This window comes from Rhinolophus sinicus, linkage group LG14 (genome assembly GCF_036562045.2).
Source record: "Rhinolophus sinicus isolate RSC01 linkage group LG14, ASM3656204v1, whole genome shotgun sequence".
In the NCBI taxonomy this organism is placed as follows: domain Eukaryota; kingdom Metazoa; phylum Chordata; class Mammalia; order Chiroptera; family Rhinolophidae; genus Rhinolophus; species Rhinolophus sinicus.
In genome coordinates, this window is record NC_133763.1 from 4,428,034 (window position 1) to 4,443,263 (window position 15,230).

Sequence of the window (15,230 nt, forward strand, 5' to 3'; positions counted from 1 at the left end):
CAGACTTCGATAGTCCTGGAAAAGATGCGAGTCCCTGGCCCTGTTTTCTGGGTCCACGAACATGGCTTCCTGTTCGCACCAGGCTCTGACCACCTTCCGCCCCATCCATCCTGACGCTGCCCAGAGGGGGACACGGGAGGGGCGTCCTAGCGCCTCCTTCGCAGAGTCGGGGTCCAGGCTAAAGGAGGGTCCCCCCCACCCCCCCGGGGCTGGGAGGTGGGTGCCCGACGTCCGCGCCAAAGCCCAACTTTCCCCATCCCGGGCCCCCCCACGCTCGCGAGGCCTGGAGCGTCTCACAGGCGGGGCGGGGCCGTGACGCCATCAACCTCCGCCCACCGCGCGCCGCGTGGCCGAGGTCACGGAGGGCAGAGCGGTAACTGTTTAACTTGGTGCGGTTCGCGCCCAGCGCCTCTCCTCGGACGGCAGGGCTCTAGGTAAGCGTGACAGACCCTGGGAGGAAACATGAGAACACACGCGCACACACACGCACACGCACATGCACACGCACACACGCACATGCACACACGCACACGCGCACACGCACACACGCGCACGCAGAGGCCAGAGAGAAAACCGCGCGAGGCGGCACCGTGCACGGCCTTCCTAGGGGGACGTGGGCTGGAAGTTTCCAACGAGCCGGGAGGGAAAGGAAACCCTGAGCGCGCTGAGCAAATAGTGTCACGCGTGGTTTCAGGCGGCACAGGGTGGATGAAGATGCAAGTACATTTGCCTAAATTAACCAGTCACTGAAATGCACTTGCGGGATAGACGTGAGATTTCCACTTAAGACAAGCACTCGAGTGACTTAAAAAGTATGGTGAGACTGGCAGTGAGCAAGGGCTGTGAAGCCTCAAAACGAGGGGACGCGAACACGGGACAAGGGGGGCTGCTTCGCAGTCTCGTTCCTGTCCTGAGTGTAGCTGAAGTTTTACACGAAAATGCAGTTCCCACTGTGCATTTGGCCTGGCGTCATAGAATAATAGTCAAGAGAAAAATACTGTTGCTCGCTGTTTGGAAACTAACGTGTGCAATCACTTCCTACCTTATATACACATCAAATGAGATAGTGCCGTCTAAAATATTCAGAAAACAGGATTACGCTTTAAAAAACAACCACGCTAACTCATTAGCAGAGGCCTGGTTAGAAAAAGCAACATGTCGGTTAGGGAATTGAGCGAACCCCGGCCTGCGTTGTACAACACCTATGTGCTTGGCTTCCACTGCCATGTTCTGGGGGTTTCTAGAGCCTCAGGCTTTTACTGGGGTCGCCTGTCACTCGGTCATTCACAAGTAACAGGCTCTGTGCGCAGAGCGCTGACAGCGATTTTGGTCTGCTTTCCTCGATTTCTGATGACACATTCTCCCCGTCAAGGTTTTCTTTTTTTACCCCCCTCTCATCAGTGACCTTTATCTATATCTTCTGCAGATAAATACAAAGTGATAAAGAGGCACTCATTTTAATTTCACTTTTTACTTTTATACTAAGTTCTTTTGTTTATTGTAATGTAATGCTAAAGTGAGAGTATTGTCATTTTAACAAAGTCATTTAAGCAATTACGCAGAATTTTGCATTGTATTTGTTTAAGAACGTTAAGACAAAAATCTTTTAAAAAGGAAAAATCTATATCTCCGACATGTATGTATGTATATATGTGTGTGTGTGTGTGTCAGCATGTATATGATACAATATGCAATTAGGTTTTCTTTAAAACCGTACTACTGATATTTACATCAGTTGTCATGGTCAAGCAAGATGCAGTGCCCTAAAAATGTAAAACTACAATTGTGGAATTCTCCATACTTCCAAAGTTTCATCTACTAGTATACCGTTGCCCTTTATTTCCATGTATTTGTGCAATATGGACCTAATTTGACAACATGTTTTCGACAGCCTTTACATACATTTCTGCACAATGTGATGTCTTACTATACTTATAAGCATATTACTGGAAATTATGTCTTTGGATTTGGGGTTTTTTGTTTGTTTGTTTATTTTTTTGCAGTTTCAGAAAAAATACTCAGCCTCTGAAAACTAGCAATAAAGTTTATTGCAAGCAAAAGTTAGAGCCCCGAGCACCTTAGAGAAGCATTCCCTGAAGTGTGTTTTGTGAACAGCAATGAGAAACCTAAGTGAAAGTCTATGTTTTTAAAAGGCGGTGTGTGTGTGGGGGGGGAGTAGGATTCCTTGTGAAAAACATTTTGGGAAACATTCTATATCCTCCCTGTTGGAGATTCACAACATCATTAACATATTAAAAGCTCTTACGTTTATGCTCAGTTGAATCTCAACGAAGGTGTCAAAGCAGTTCAGTAGGGAAAGGATAGTCCTTTCAACAAATGGTGCTGGAACAATTGGATATCCATATGCAAAAAGATGTGTTTAAACCCTTATCTCCCATCATACTCAAAATTTAACTCCAAATGAATCATCGTCTAAATGTAAAAGCTAAAATTATAAACTCTTAGGAAACATAGGAGTAAATCTTCGTGACCTTCATAGATACCATGAAAAAGCACAAGCAATAAAAGAAGAAATTTCATAAATTGACCTTGACCAGAATTAAACATTTTTATGCTGAAAAAGACACCATTAAAAAAGTGAAAAGAAAAACCACAGAGAGAGAAAATATTTGCAAATCATATTTGATTAAGGTCCTGGATCCAGAATACAAGGAATTCTGGCAGAACAGTAAGAAGAAAATAACCCAATTTAAAAGTGGACAAAAAATTTGACTAGATATTTGAGCAAAGAAGCTACATGAATGGCCAATAAACACATGAGAAGATGCCATCGCAGAACGCAAATCAAAACCACAACCCAGATACTACGACACACCCACTAGTAGCTGAAGGGGACTAGTGAGGATGTGGAGAAATTGGAACTCTCGTTCACGGCTGGTGGGAATGCAAAATAGTACAGCCACTTTGGAAAACAGTTTGGACGTTTCTTTAAAACATTAAATACAATCTGACCATGTTATTCCTAACTTCAATCCTAAGTATATACCCAAGAGAATTAACAATGTATATCCACACAAAGACCTGTACATGAATGTTCACACTCAGTAGCCAAAAAGTGGAAATAACCCAAATGCCCACAAACTCATGAATGGATTTTTTAAAATGTGATATATCTGTGTGGAGTACTATTTGTCCTGAAAAGGAATGAAGTTCTGAGAACATGCTGCAAAATGGAACCACAAACACATTATGCTTAGTGAAAGAAGCCAGACACATAAACAAATATTGTATGAGTCCATTTATATACAATTTCCAGAAGAGACAAATCTGTACACAGAAATTAGATTACCTCGGGCTACCTTGGGCTACAGATGGAAATTCAGAGTTCTGGCAACTGGGAGCAAGCGATGTTTTTGAGGTGATGGAATGTTCTAAACTTGGTTATTAGTGATGGTTGCCCAACTCTGTAAATTCACTTAAAATCATTTATACCTTTAAAACAAGTAAATTTCATAGCATGTACATTATACCTCAATAAAGCTGCTGCTGTTGTTTTATGAAGGAGAGAGTGTTCTCTGTTCAAAACAGTTTGGGAAACATTTTATATCCAACTCTTGGAGATTCACAACATATATTAACATATTAAAGACCAAGAAACCCTACAGTAAAGAAACCTACTTAATCTTTTAATCCAGCATAAACCAAATATATGTGACCACAGGAACTTTTTAAAAAAGTACACCAATTAAACCCTTTCAAAATGAGAGTTAAGGGAAACATAATTAGGAATTGCTGAGAGTAGTTCCCTTCACCGGCTCTCCCTTAACTTCCCCAAGCCCTCAGGTCCAAGTAAATGGTATAAATTTAATCCCTGAGATTTTTTTTTGTAGCAAAAATAAATACAATTTATATAATTAATGAGTCCATGGGAACCAGCAAGCTGGAAGGGCCATCCCACCCACCCATGACTGCCATTGTGTGTCCTGGATTTCTGCTGGCTGGGGTGTCAGGAGGAGAGGCTGTGATTAAACAGTAATTATAATTGAAGCTGAGTGTAATTAATTACATAATTTTATGTAGTTACAGGTTAATTCCACTACTAAAATTACATCATAAAATTAAAGCATTAAGAAGGATTACTGTCAAAAGAAAGGTAGATGTGAATCGAGCATCTGACTCATGTGTGAATCATGTCCAAAGCACTTGGCTCATATCTGAATCATGTATAACAGTTGAATGACAGACAAGTACTTGCTAGGTTCTTCATAGTCATTAGTTAAATAATCAATGTAGACTGTACACTTGGAGTCCTGATCATGAGAACTACCGTTGAAAAAAACTGGAAGCCCCTGACCCCATGTCTGTTTCTTTTTCCCTTTTTTTTTTTTAACAGGGGTAGAGTGTTGTACAGAAGGTATGAGGAATTTGATTAGAATTGTTTACATAAGGAAGGAGAAGAGAGATTTTTAAAGAAGTATTAACAAGTAAGATGTATTCTGTAAACTATCCTATACTTTTTTGTCAAAGAGAGGAATGATTGTGGGGATGAGGAGTGGATAAACAATTTATTATACCCAAGTGGTTACTTTGCAGAAAATTTCTTATAACCATATTTAAAAAGAACTATTACAGCAGCATATCAGGACTATGAAATGGATTTGCTAAGAGAACAACACTTGGAGGGCACCGCTCACAGTGGCCCATGCAGGGATCGAACCGGTAACCTTGGTGTCCTCAGTACGATGCTCTAACCAACTGAGCTAACCAGCCACCCCAAAAAAACAATAGTTTTTAATGGTACTCTTCAGAAAAAAATGGGCTTCAAGCAAAGCACAGATAATGTTACTTGTCCTTTGTCTTTGTTCCAAATATATGCAGATAATAATATTGATGAGCCCAAAAGACATCAGCTAGAATTTCAGCTGGGCAGTGAACATAAACTTTTTGATGGAATTATTTTGGGTGCATGCAGGGTAGAAGGCAAAATGAACATTTTTTAAACACCATTTAATATAAATTTTGCATTAACCTATTGCTTATAACTAGAGTAGTCTCTTAAACAAACCTGTATGTTGGACAGGAAAACCTAAATCATCCAAGGTTAAACATGTTTAGGCAAGAGGAGAAAACTCCCCTTGTTAAAGCAAGAGCTTTTGGATAATCTCTAAAATCGGAATTTGTGTTCCAAGTACATACGTAAACTATAGCTTAATAACATGCTTGTGACAGAAGAGCAAGCCAAAAAGCCTGCAAGTATGCAACCCAGACCCCTTTGGAAACCCAAAACCCCCCTTCCTCCCAGCCACCCCATCCAACTTAATGTGATTTTTGTTCATAATCTAACTTCCGTTTCTACCAACACTTGTCTGTGAAGTTTGTGGACCAACTACGTCTATTTTTGCAAATTCCACCTCCACTTCTGACTGGCTTTCCTACACGAGTTTCAAGGTATTTCTCTCAAAACCGGGCTTGCCTCTGACAGTATCACTTCTTCATCTGTTCTTCGTACCTCTCCATGTAGACTGGATCTTGTTTTCTCCTAAACAGCTTTGCAATTCCTGATGTGCATGTGCTGTTTTCTAAATTCAACCTGAAGTGTTCTTCACTCCTACTTATAAACAGAATGCCTTCTGTTAACTGCAGGTTGTGTGAAGGGCCGAGGATATGAAGGAGTTAGATGGCGAAGTTAAGCAAAGGCTCTTGAGGAAAATTAGGGATGGGAGTAGAGTTTATTTGTAAGGGAACTGTGTCTACTGAGGGAATCTGAGCAGTGTGACAAATGGAGGACCGCTGTCAAGACTTGCTCCATATTTGTGTGTCACTTCATTTTAGTCTGTAGTTCAAAATGATCTCTAATCTCTCCTGCTGAAATCAAGTTTTGTTAAGTACTTAACAATTGTTTTAAATAATTTTCTATGACAATATTATAATCACCTTTACAGAATATAGAGGAAAAAAATGATCACCATTTATTCTAATACACTAATGCAACCTTTATTAGGATTTGAATATGTTTCCATCCTTTTTCTCTCAATTCTTTTTTGTGTAGTTGTAATCACAGTCTTCTTACAGTTTGGGGTACGGTTCCCTGTAAGATCTCCTCAGTTGCTAAATGTTCTTCATAATTATAACATGTAAGCTCTGCATACTGCAATATATTTGACAATCTTCCATTCTTTTGACATTTTAAACATCACAAACAATACTGTGATGGACATTTTTCTGCATAGACTATCGATATTTTGAGTTTAATAATTATCTTTAATGAATCTTAGTCCTTGAGACTCAGGCGATAGGAGAGGGTGACACCCCAGGAGGGCGTCCACATGACAATGGATGCTAACCACCTCCTTTTAGAAATTTGCACTGATTTTAAAACTTACCAAAAATGTGGTTAGGATTCAGATTTGTAGTTTGCTTAAATCAGCAACCACTCATAGATTTAAAAAAAAAAAAAAAGAGGAAGAAAATAGCAAAGGGAGTAGCAGAGGGTCTTGATGCACTTTCCTCCAGCTTTATCCACGAGGGTCTTGTCTGCCGGAAAGCAAGTGGAAATGCTTGCATTTGTTCTGTTGGGTGTCTGAAGGAAAGCACCCTTGTTAGCCAGCCAAAGTCAGACTCCTCTGGACTTGACGGATGCCATTTTCAGACCAAAGTAGGTAATTTGACTTAAATGGGAATAAAAAGAAAATTAGAATCTAATACTCTTGTTCTTAGTAAAAGATAGTTTACATTGTGTCTTCATTAAGGAACCAAGGCAGTGCTGCAGTGTTTTCATAGATTGAAGTGCTTGATAAGCCCCAAGTTGCTTTCTCCAATCTCATTCTTCATTTCTTCTTCTAAAATAATGTATTTCACTGCTAATATAAAAGTGCACCATTGTACTCTCAAAAGAACTTGGCAGTTCATAAATATTGGGGGGAAAGTATGCAAATCTTTGCAAAACTCTAGGTCCCTTAAGGTTAATTTAACTGTCACACGTAATCTCCCAGGAAAGAAAGCAGCCTGTGTCCGTGAACCAGCCAGTTAACTCAGCTAGCTCTCGCATTTCACTCCCGTGTTATCTTTTCATCATGATATGATTCACTGTGTCAGAAGCATTGATGAGGTCGGTAACCACATTCTGTTCACGCTGATTATTCAGTAACTTTAGGCAAAGCGTGAAGCATCCTGCAGCGAGTAACGGGTCCTTCATCACAAGATCACAAAACACCAGCATTAGATAATTAAACTTTTCATACCCGTAATGTGATTTTTTAACACATCAGGAAAAATTAGAAGAATTTGCCACAATCATTCTGTAATGGCTTAAAATATTTTTTCTCTTCTAAAACAAAACAAAAATGAAACAAAACCCAGGCATCACAAATGCATTTTTAGTGTTTCTGTTTGAAAGTTAATGGACTCTAATTAATTTTCCAGGGACTTTTTGTCCCAGCTTAGGGTCATCCTGCTGCTGCTAATCCTACTTCCATTTGATGACGTTGCTTCTGGATTAAGAACAGGAAGTAGAAGGCTCTTGGCCCCCAGCCCTCCCTTCCAGTTCCACTGGCTTGTGAACTGCTGCTGGCTGTCCTGGTTACCTGCTGCTGCATGACAAACTACCGATACTTAGTGGCCTAAAACAACAATCATAGTTCATTTTGCTCATGAATCTGCAAACTGGACAGGGCTCAGCAGGGACAGCCTTTTCCTTCTCCCTGTAGCATCAGCTGGTGACCACAGCGAGAGGCTGAAACCGTCATCGGAAGTCTCGCTCACATGTCTAGTGGTTGCTGCTGGCTGAAAGCTGGGCTTCAGCAGGGACGTTGGCCAGGACACCTGCGTGTGGCCTGTCCGTGGGCCTGCTTGGCTTCCTGGAATTGTGGCTGCGTTCCAAGAGCAAGTGTCCCAGGAGGACAGCAGAAGCCCATGGCATTTTTATAACCTACCTTTGGAAGTCATGCAGAGAAGTATTGCTATCTATGTGAACAGAAAACTGCGTCTCCTTCCACCTGAGTGATGAGACGTAGGTGTCTTCGCAGAGGCAGACCCTTCATGCCGGCTCTTAAAACGTGCAGTAAGAAAAGGGGCAGGAGGCGATCACTTACAGTGGTGGGGACAGGGCACCTCAGCAGCTACGTGTCTAATGAGGATGCCCATTTCATGGCAATTGGAAAGAAACGATCCTGCGCTTGGATTATTCTGGTTGCCTCTTGACTTTATCTTCTCATATCATGTATCTGAATAAATCATACTTAGTGATGCTTTAATAGCTCATGAAAGAGAATGATATGATAAAAATGAATTGGCACATAATAGGAAATGTTATAAATGTCATAGCTTTAAATACCTGACATTTCCACAAGACACTTGAGTACTGGTTTCTAGACCATCATTTACCAATAAATAGGCATTGACCAAGTGAATAAATAATCATATCATGGCATCATCGCAAGTGTATTGACCGAGGCGGTTACATGATTCTCAAATAACACTTTTCTCAAGTGTGAAGTATTTTGTAATGGCTCCTAAAACAAGCTTAAGTCATGTCCGTGGGAGACCAAAGAAGATGTTTTTGGAGAGAAAAACACATCTAAATCCTTTTTCATCTATGAATTTTTAACATAAATGAGATAACTTGATGCAAATAGCTCTGAGACTTTTCCACTTACAGATGGATGGTGGATATTTCCCATGTCAGGTCATGTAGCTCTGTGTTAGTCTTTCTAAGACGTACATTTAGGGTATCTCAGTGTGTATGTACCATAATCTCACCATTCCCTACTTACGGATATTTAAATGTTTCCCGTGTTTCACTGTTACAGACAGTGGTATCTCTGGGTGATGGACCGTGGATTGTTTTGACTTTTCTGTACTTTGTAGAATTTCATTTAGTAAGCAGTATGAAAGTATATTTTGGTTTTGAAAGAGACACCAAGGCATCAGATGCATAAGATAGCCAGAGACAGGTTACTCACTATATAAATAGGTGGTTCACATTTTGTTAATTCTCCCCATTTCATTTCAAAGTATTTGTTTTCTAAGGGGAGTCTTCAGAAAAAAGCCTCTGATTGGCCTATTCTTCATTCCACTTTTACTCTAACTAGGCAAACAATATAGCAGTGAGGGAAACATTTTGGGTAAACAGTTGAGAACAGGTTGGAAATAGTGTCCTTATTTGGTTAACTTCTAAAGAAATACCTTCTTGCATGTGGATTTATCTGTTGGAGAGCTTAGATTATTTTCTTGTTGAAAAGTGTACCCCTTGTTAGAAGTCAGGATTATGGTTACTCTTGGATGGAGAGAGAGTGATTGGTAGGAATCCTTGGGGATGGCGGACTTCCGGGGCGCTGGCAATGTTGTTTCTTAAAAGTGGAGTAAGTTACACACAGCTGTGCTCACTTGATGCAAATTCACTAAGCCCTACACTTGTGGTTTCCTGTGCTTTACTATATGTATGTTATTCTTCAAGTACAAGATGAAAAATAAAGAGCCATGGAGTGAAAGATGAGGTCATTGTGGCAGGCCCAAAGCAATCAATGAAATAAAGGGAGGAGGCGAGAGGACTTGTAACTTAAGGACTAGTTTCAGAACAAAACACTATCTATATATCATTTAAGAAAATGAGAAAAGGTAGCTAATGACAAAATTCCCACCACATCAAATCATATTTTCACTCTTCATAATAATTTTAATACTATTGCAGGCTTTGCCTGTTATTTCTCCGTTTTAACCAATATAGTGGTCACCATGCTAGTTACTTCATCCCGGGTGAATGAATCCCTCCACCTCTGTACATTCCCACCCCCAAGTCCACCAACACCTTACTGCATCAGTTAATCGTTGTCTTTGCCTCTCCATGAGTTCCTCAACCTGTAAAAAATATTCCAAACTCTTCCTGTCCTAGAAAATATCTCCCCACAACCAAGCTCCTGCTCCAGTGTTTGCTCTCATCTGTCATGTCGTCTCCTACTTGCAGTCTCCATTTCCTCTATTTTTAACTACCCCTTAACTCCGTGCAACTCAAAAAATGGTTATGTTGGTCCATTGCATTATTGTATTGCATCGTAATCATTTGTGTGTTGCCCACCCCACACTGTCAGACTAGCAGCAGTGCGGAGATGCTGTTTATTCGTCTTCGTACTGACAGAACCAAGTATAATGTCCTCCTTACAGAAAACTGCACTCATTGTTACCGCCTGGGAACTCGAGGAAATGATGCCCCCAGTGCCATGATATAAGAGCACGTCCCACCTCCTTCCCCACTCCGCCACTGCCCCCCATGGGGCTTAGATCTCTTCTGACTCCAGTTGCCATAGCGTTGGTCAGTCCCGTGAGCTCTGGAACCTGTCCTGCCCACCACTGTACTCCCAATAACATAACTAGCCAAGTGCCCAACTCACGGCAGATACTCTTCTAATAAATGGAGGAATGTGTGAATGAATGAAAAGAAGTGTGGAAAGTGAATCTGACGTAGACGGGCAGAATTCTTGGGGCTGGGAAGGAGAGAAGACATACCTAGTTTTCATCCTTTCTGTGCCCCAGACGAGAGCAATGTTTTTCAAACAACTTGTTAAGATCAGTTAGTAAATTGTGAAAACAACTTTGAGAGCCACAGGTTCATTTTAAAATGAAATAGAATAGAATAGAACAGATACAGGAATAGAATAGGATGGAATGGAATGGAAACGAAAATACCAGTTGCAGGTGGTAAAGAAAAGCAACATTTCATAAAATTTTCAGTTATATGTATAATTGTATATATATACACACATACACATACATACCTGTTTTGTATTTCCATTTAAATATTAATATTTATTATGTGTGTCAGGGTAAAAATTGAAAGCTCCTGCCGTAGTATCCTGTGCATGACAGTTTTTGGAGTTTTAAAAGGCAGATAACCAGGAGAGAAATTAGGTTATTGTAATGATCAGCAAAGTTTGAGCTGCTTATTTCTTTATTATTTTCGTAATCTTTTATTTTTGGCAGCACAGTCTTCTAAGCAAGTTAATCTTCAACTCAAAGGCACAGGTCACTTAGAAATCCGTGGAAATACTTTTTGAAATAGGAGATGGATAAATCAACTATCTGTATAGAATATATTAATGTATCAATGTTGCAAAAACACACTATACAGAGCACAGTGTGGAAACAGCATGCATCATTAATATATGTCAAAAAATAAAGTTTCGATATGTTGCAGATATATATGACATTTAATATAGTTTAGGAATATTTTTACTTGATTCTCAATTCTCTAAACTGTTCTCAGGGTTGGGTCTGCCTTTACTTTTCTGAATTCATCAGCAGTTTCTTAATGAATTCTCTCTTTATTTTCATATTAATATATCTAATTTCTTAGCTATCCTTCCAGTCAGATTGAGCTGAAGGCCTCCATTGTGATCTGCTTACTTTGATTCTCTTTGACCATATAACTCAGTAGTTGAAAGTTACATTAGAGCACCCACCATTGGATCTTGCTCTGGACACCCACGCCCAACAGGAGACCATTCCCAGAGTCCTAGCCAGAGATGAGGGGGGTGATGTAGTGGCTTCTGTCATCGCAATGGTCGGGATGACATGTTTGCCCATAAAGGCAGGTGGGTTAGCTGTTCCTGAACCTTGTGGACTAAGGTGGGAAGCAGGGTGACATCAGAGATTTTGAGCAGACAAAAGACCAAACCAAACAAGTGAAGGTAGTTCCCAGTAGGTCCCCAGCCCCCAGGCTGCATCCCACATCCAGCTGTTCTCTGGACTGCTGACTGGGGAATGCGTGGATGAAGTGGGCTGATGTGGAAGGCTCAGCTGCCACATACCAACACTCTGTTTATTAAAAACGTCTTCTTTTCATATTTCCCAAATCCAGATTGCGTTCAGGAGGAAAGAAAGAAAGACTGAAGCAGTCAAGAAACAGAACCAGACCAGACGAGGTAACTGCAAATACTTTCAGGTATGTAAGACATAAGTTTTGTGACGTTTTCTCAAAACCTATAGTAATTAATCATAAAGGGAAGAGGAGGGCGGAACGGTGACCTCAGGTGTGGCGAGATGCCTGTCACTGGAGCTATTTAAGTGCAGGCCACGTGATTGTTGTCTGCGATGTGAAGGAGAGAATGCCAGCCCTGCAGGGCAGGACCTGAGCCCACAGCCCTGACACCCTTTTATCTCCTAGAACACGTTTCTAGAAGTTCTTCCAAAGCACACAAACAAGCCGAAGGTGTTCCAGCTCGCTGGCACCACTTGGGGTCACAGTGTCTGTTGAAGGCCCAAAGCTGCTCAGGGAGCTCTCTGACAGCCACTGAATTGTACAGATGGATAGCATGACTCAGAGGGAAACACAGACAGCAATTTGGGGGGCGTTTTGCAATTTTCTTCTTGTGCTTTAGGAGGACCAGTACAAGAGAAGGGATTGAATTCAATGAGCTTTGTATACGAAATCCTCATAAAAATATTTCAGGGAGGGAGAAAAGTAGAGGTGTTGTTTAATGGGTACAGGGTTTCACATTGGCAAGATGAGAAAGTTCTGGAGATCTGTTTCACAATAATGTGAATATGTTTAACACGGGTGAACTGAATAGTTAAACATGGTTAAGATGGTAAAGTTCATGTTGTCTTTTTTACCACATTAAAATAGTACTTCATTGTATATGTTTTTTTTAAATTCTGTGTAAGTAGAAAAATTAGATCAGCTCTCTCTTCGTTACTCCTCACTAGTCCTGAGATTCCATGAGTGATTACAGATCAAATCAAGTGTTTCAGAGTTCTGTGCCATGTCTTTGTCACCCAAATAATAATGATAGTTGCAAGAGCCCAGGCACACAGGGGCTGTGATGGTCTTACCCAAGCTGCTGCCTGGGTGGCTGCCAGTCGGGCATCTCACCCAGTAAACAGGTGGAGATGGGTGTACGCCTGGGGCCAGAATGCAGTGTTCATGAGTGCCTACTCAGTGCTCGGTAAGGAAGAGCTGTGAGCCAGGAAAGGAACTTGGTAAATTTCACATAGGAGGTTTTGGCATACATAGTTAGTGATAATTTGATGGTCTCTTTTGACACTCAAAATAGAGTAAGAGATTAATGCAAATTAGAAGTGTTCCCCAGTTCTGTAGGTTGAAGTACGCCACAACAATTGGAAAATTAGTCTTCACAACATGTGATTTCATGAGATGATATATGTAGAAAACATCCAACGCAGAGCCAGACAGAGTAGAGTTTTGTAGAAAGTAGAGACTCAATACATATCTGTGAATAAATGAATCGTGAGGGCTCAGTAAATGTTAGCTAACCATGTATTAGGTTTCCAACATGTAACAAAAAATGCTTTCCTTGGAAGATGTGACAAAGCTGACAAAATTGGAGCAAGTTGCCGCTTAAGATATTGTACGTAAGGAAGCTTGCTAAAAATTCGTTTGCAGTAAGGAAGACAGTGACACCTCTGAAAGACAATACAAAAGAGGCAGCTGTGGGAAACCTGGGCACGTGACAATAGCTGGTCATATACTATGTTGATGGATGGCATTCTCACATGAAGGCACGCAGCGTGCAGAGTTGCCCTTTTAGTGACTCAGTTTATTCAGTATTCATTTAACACACATTTCCTAAGCGCCAGGTGCTGGGCTTGCCCTGAAGAGGCGAACAGGTATAAAACCTAGGCCCTGGCATCTCCGGAGCTCACACTGAGGGGGAATGCTGACACGCAACTCAACATCGCAATGCAAAACCAGAGCATCACACATCCCAGCGTAACGCGACACAGCGTAACACACAGCGTAACGCAACACAAGTGGCCACATCACGGAGAGGCGTGATTCGTGTCGTGTAGTTGGTGTGAGGGATGGAAGGGGTGGAAAGGGCTTCCCAGAGGAAGCAGCATATTTTGCATGGTCTCCAGAGTGGGAGTTTGCCTGGCGGATAACTAAACAGTTGGGGGGGGGGGGGAGATAGATGTGAAAGGAAAAGAAAAAGTATTACTTTCAATCTAAGTTAATAATAATAATAAGGACCTATCATGCACCAAGCACTGAAGCAGGCACTTGACATGCATTATTTATTGCATTGTGTAATATTTCGTCGACGCGTGCATGCGCGCGCGCGCTCCCATCGTGGGCGCCTCCATTGTAAACAGAAGGAGGCCCCATAGAAGACAGACGGGAGGAGAGCGTGAAGCGGCTCCCAGGCCGGGTTCCCATCCCTGTGCGTGCAGCCTCGCCCCCGCCTTCCTCCTCCAGGACCAGGAAGAGCAGCATCTGAGGACAGCGTATGGAGGACAACGACGTGACTCGCACTTATTTCAATGTCGTGAGAAAAAGTCTCAAGGCAGCAGCAGCGTCATTGGCTCCAGGGCTGGAGTCACTCCGCCCACAGACACAAGTCCTATAGAAACAGCGTAAAGGCGGCTGACAAGCGTCAGGCCTCACACGTCAGTGACTTGCCTACAGTAACAAGCTGGGGAGATGTGCGCACACACCGAGGAAACGTCTCCAGCTTTCTGGGCTGGGTCCCCGCAAGCCTGAGGCTGGGCAGAGAGCCGACATTGGGGCTTCAGCCCGGTCCGTTCCTCTTCCTCCACGTGGCTCCCTCCGTAGAGAGAGAACCATGAGCGTGGTTCACTGCAGGCTTGGCCGTGCTTGATCTACTAACTGAATCTCGCGCTGTTACTCTTCCCATCACCTGAGAGTGAGAAGAACCTTGCGGAGCTTCTTGTATGTCGTCCTCCACCTAGAATTCTGCGTGACACTTGGTTGGGGCTCAGTAAAAACGTAGCTTAAAAAGAAAGACTTTCTGGGGGGAGGGAGGGGCCCTGGTTAGCGCAGTTGGTTAGAGCGCCGTGCTCTTTACAACAAGGTGGCAGGCTCAGTCCCCACATGGGCCACTGTGAGCTGCGCCCTCCACGACTAGATTGACGCAACTGTTTGCCTTGGAGCTGATGGGTCCTGGAGAAACACACTTAAAAAAAATAAAAGCTTTTTTTAAGAAATGAAAATTTGATTTAAAAAAGAGTTTCTCGGCAGGTCAACTCATGGTAGATGTTACGTGTGCTATGGTGACATGAAAGGATGTACAGTCCCCCCGCGGTATCCGAGGGGGATGATGCCAGGGCCCCTGTGCACCCCAACGTCCCCGATGCTCAGTCCCTTATGTGAAGGGGGGGAGTATTTGCGTGTCACCCACGCACATCCTCCCGTCTACTTCACGTCATCTCTAGATTACTTATAATACCTCATACCACGTAAGTGCTCTGTAAATATTAACAGTTGTTATACTGCATCGTTTAGGGAACAATGACGA

At 42.1% G+C, this 15,230-nt stretch overlaps 1 long non-coding RNA gene across 1 annotated transcript; it reads left to right on the forward strand.

The window, feature by feature from the left end:
* The first annotated feature begins 330 nt into the window (after positions 1-330).
* LOC141568687 (uncharacterized) lies at positions 331-15,022 on the forward strand. The gene is made up of 3 exons (XR_012491913.1): positions 331-434; positions 11,813-11,896; positions 14,171-15,022. It is a non-coding gene; the product is annotated as an uncharacterized LOC141568687 (long non-coding RNA).
* The last annotated feature ends 208 nt before the right edge of the window (positions 15,023-15,230 follow it).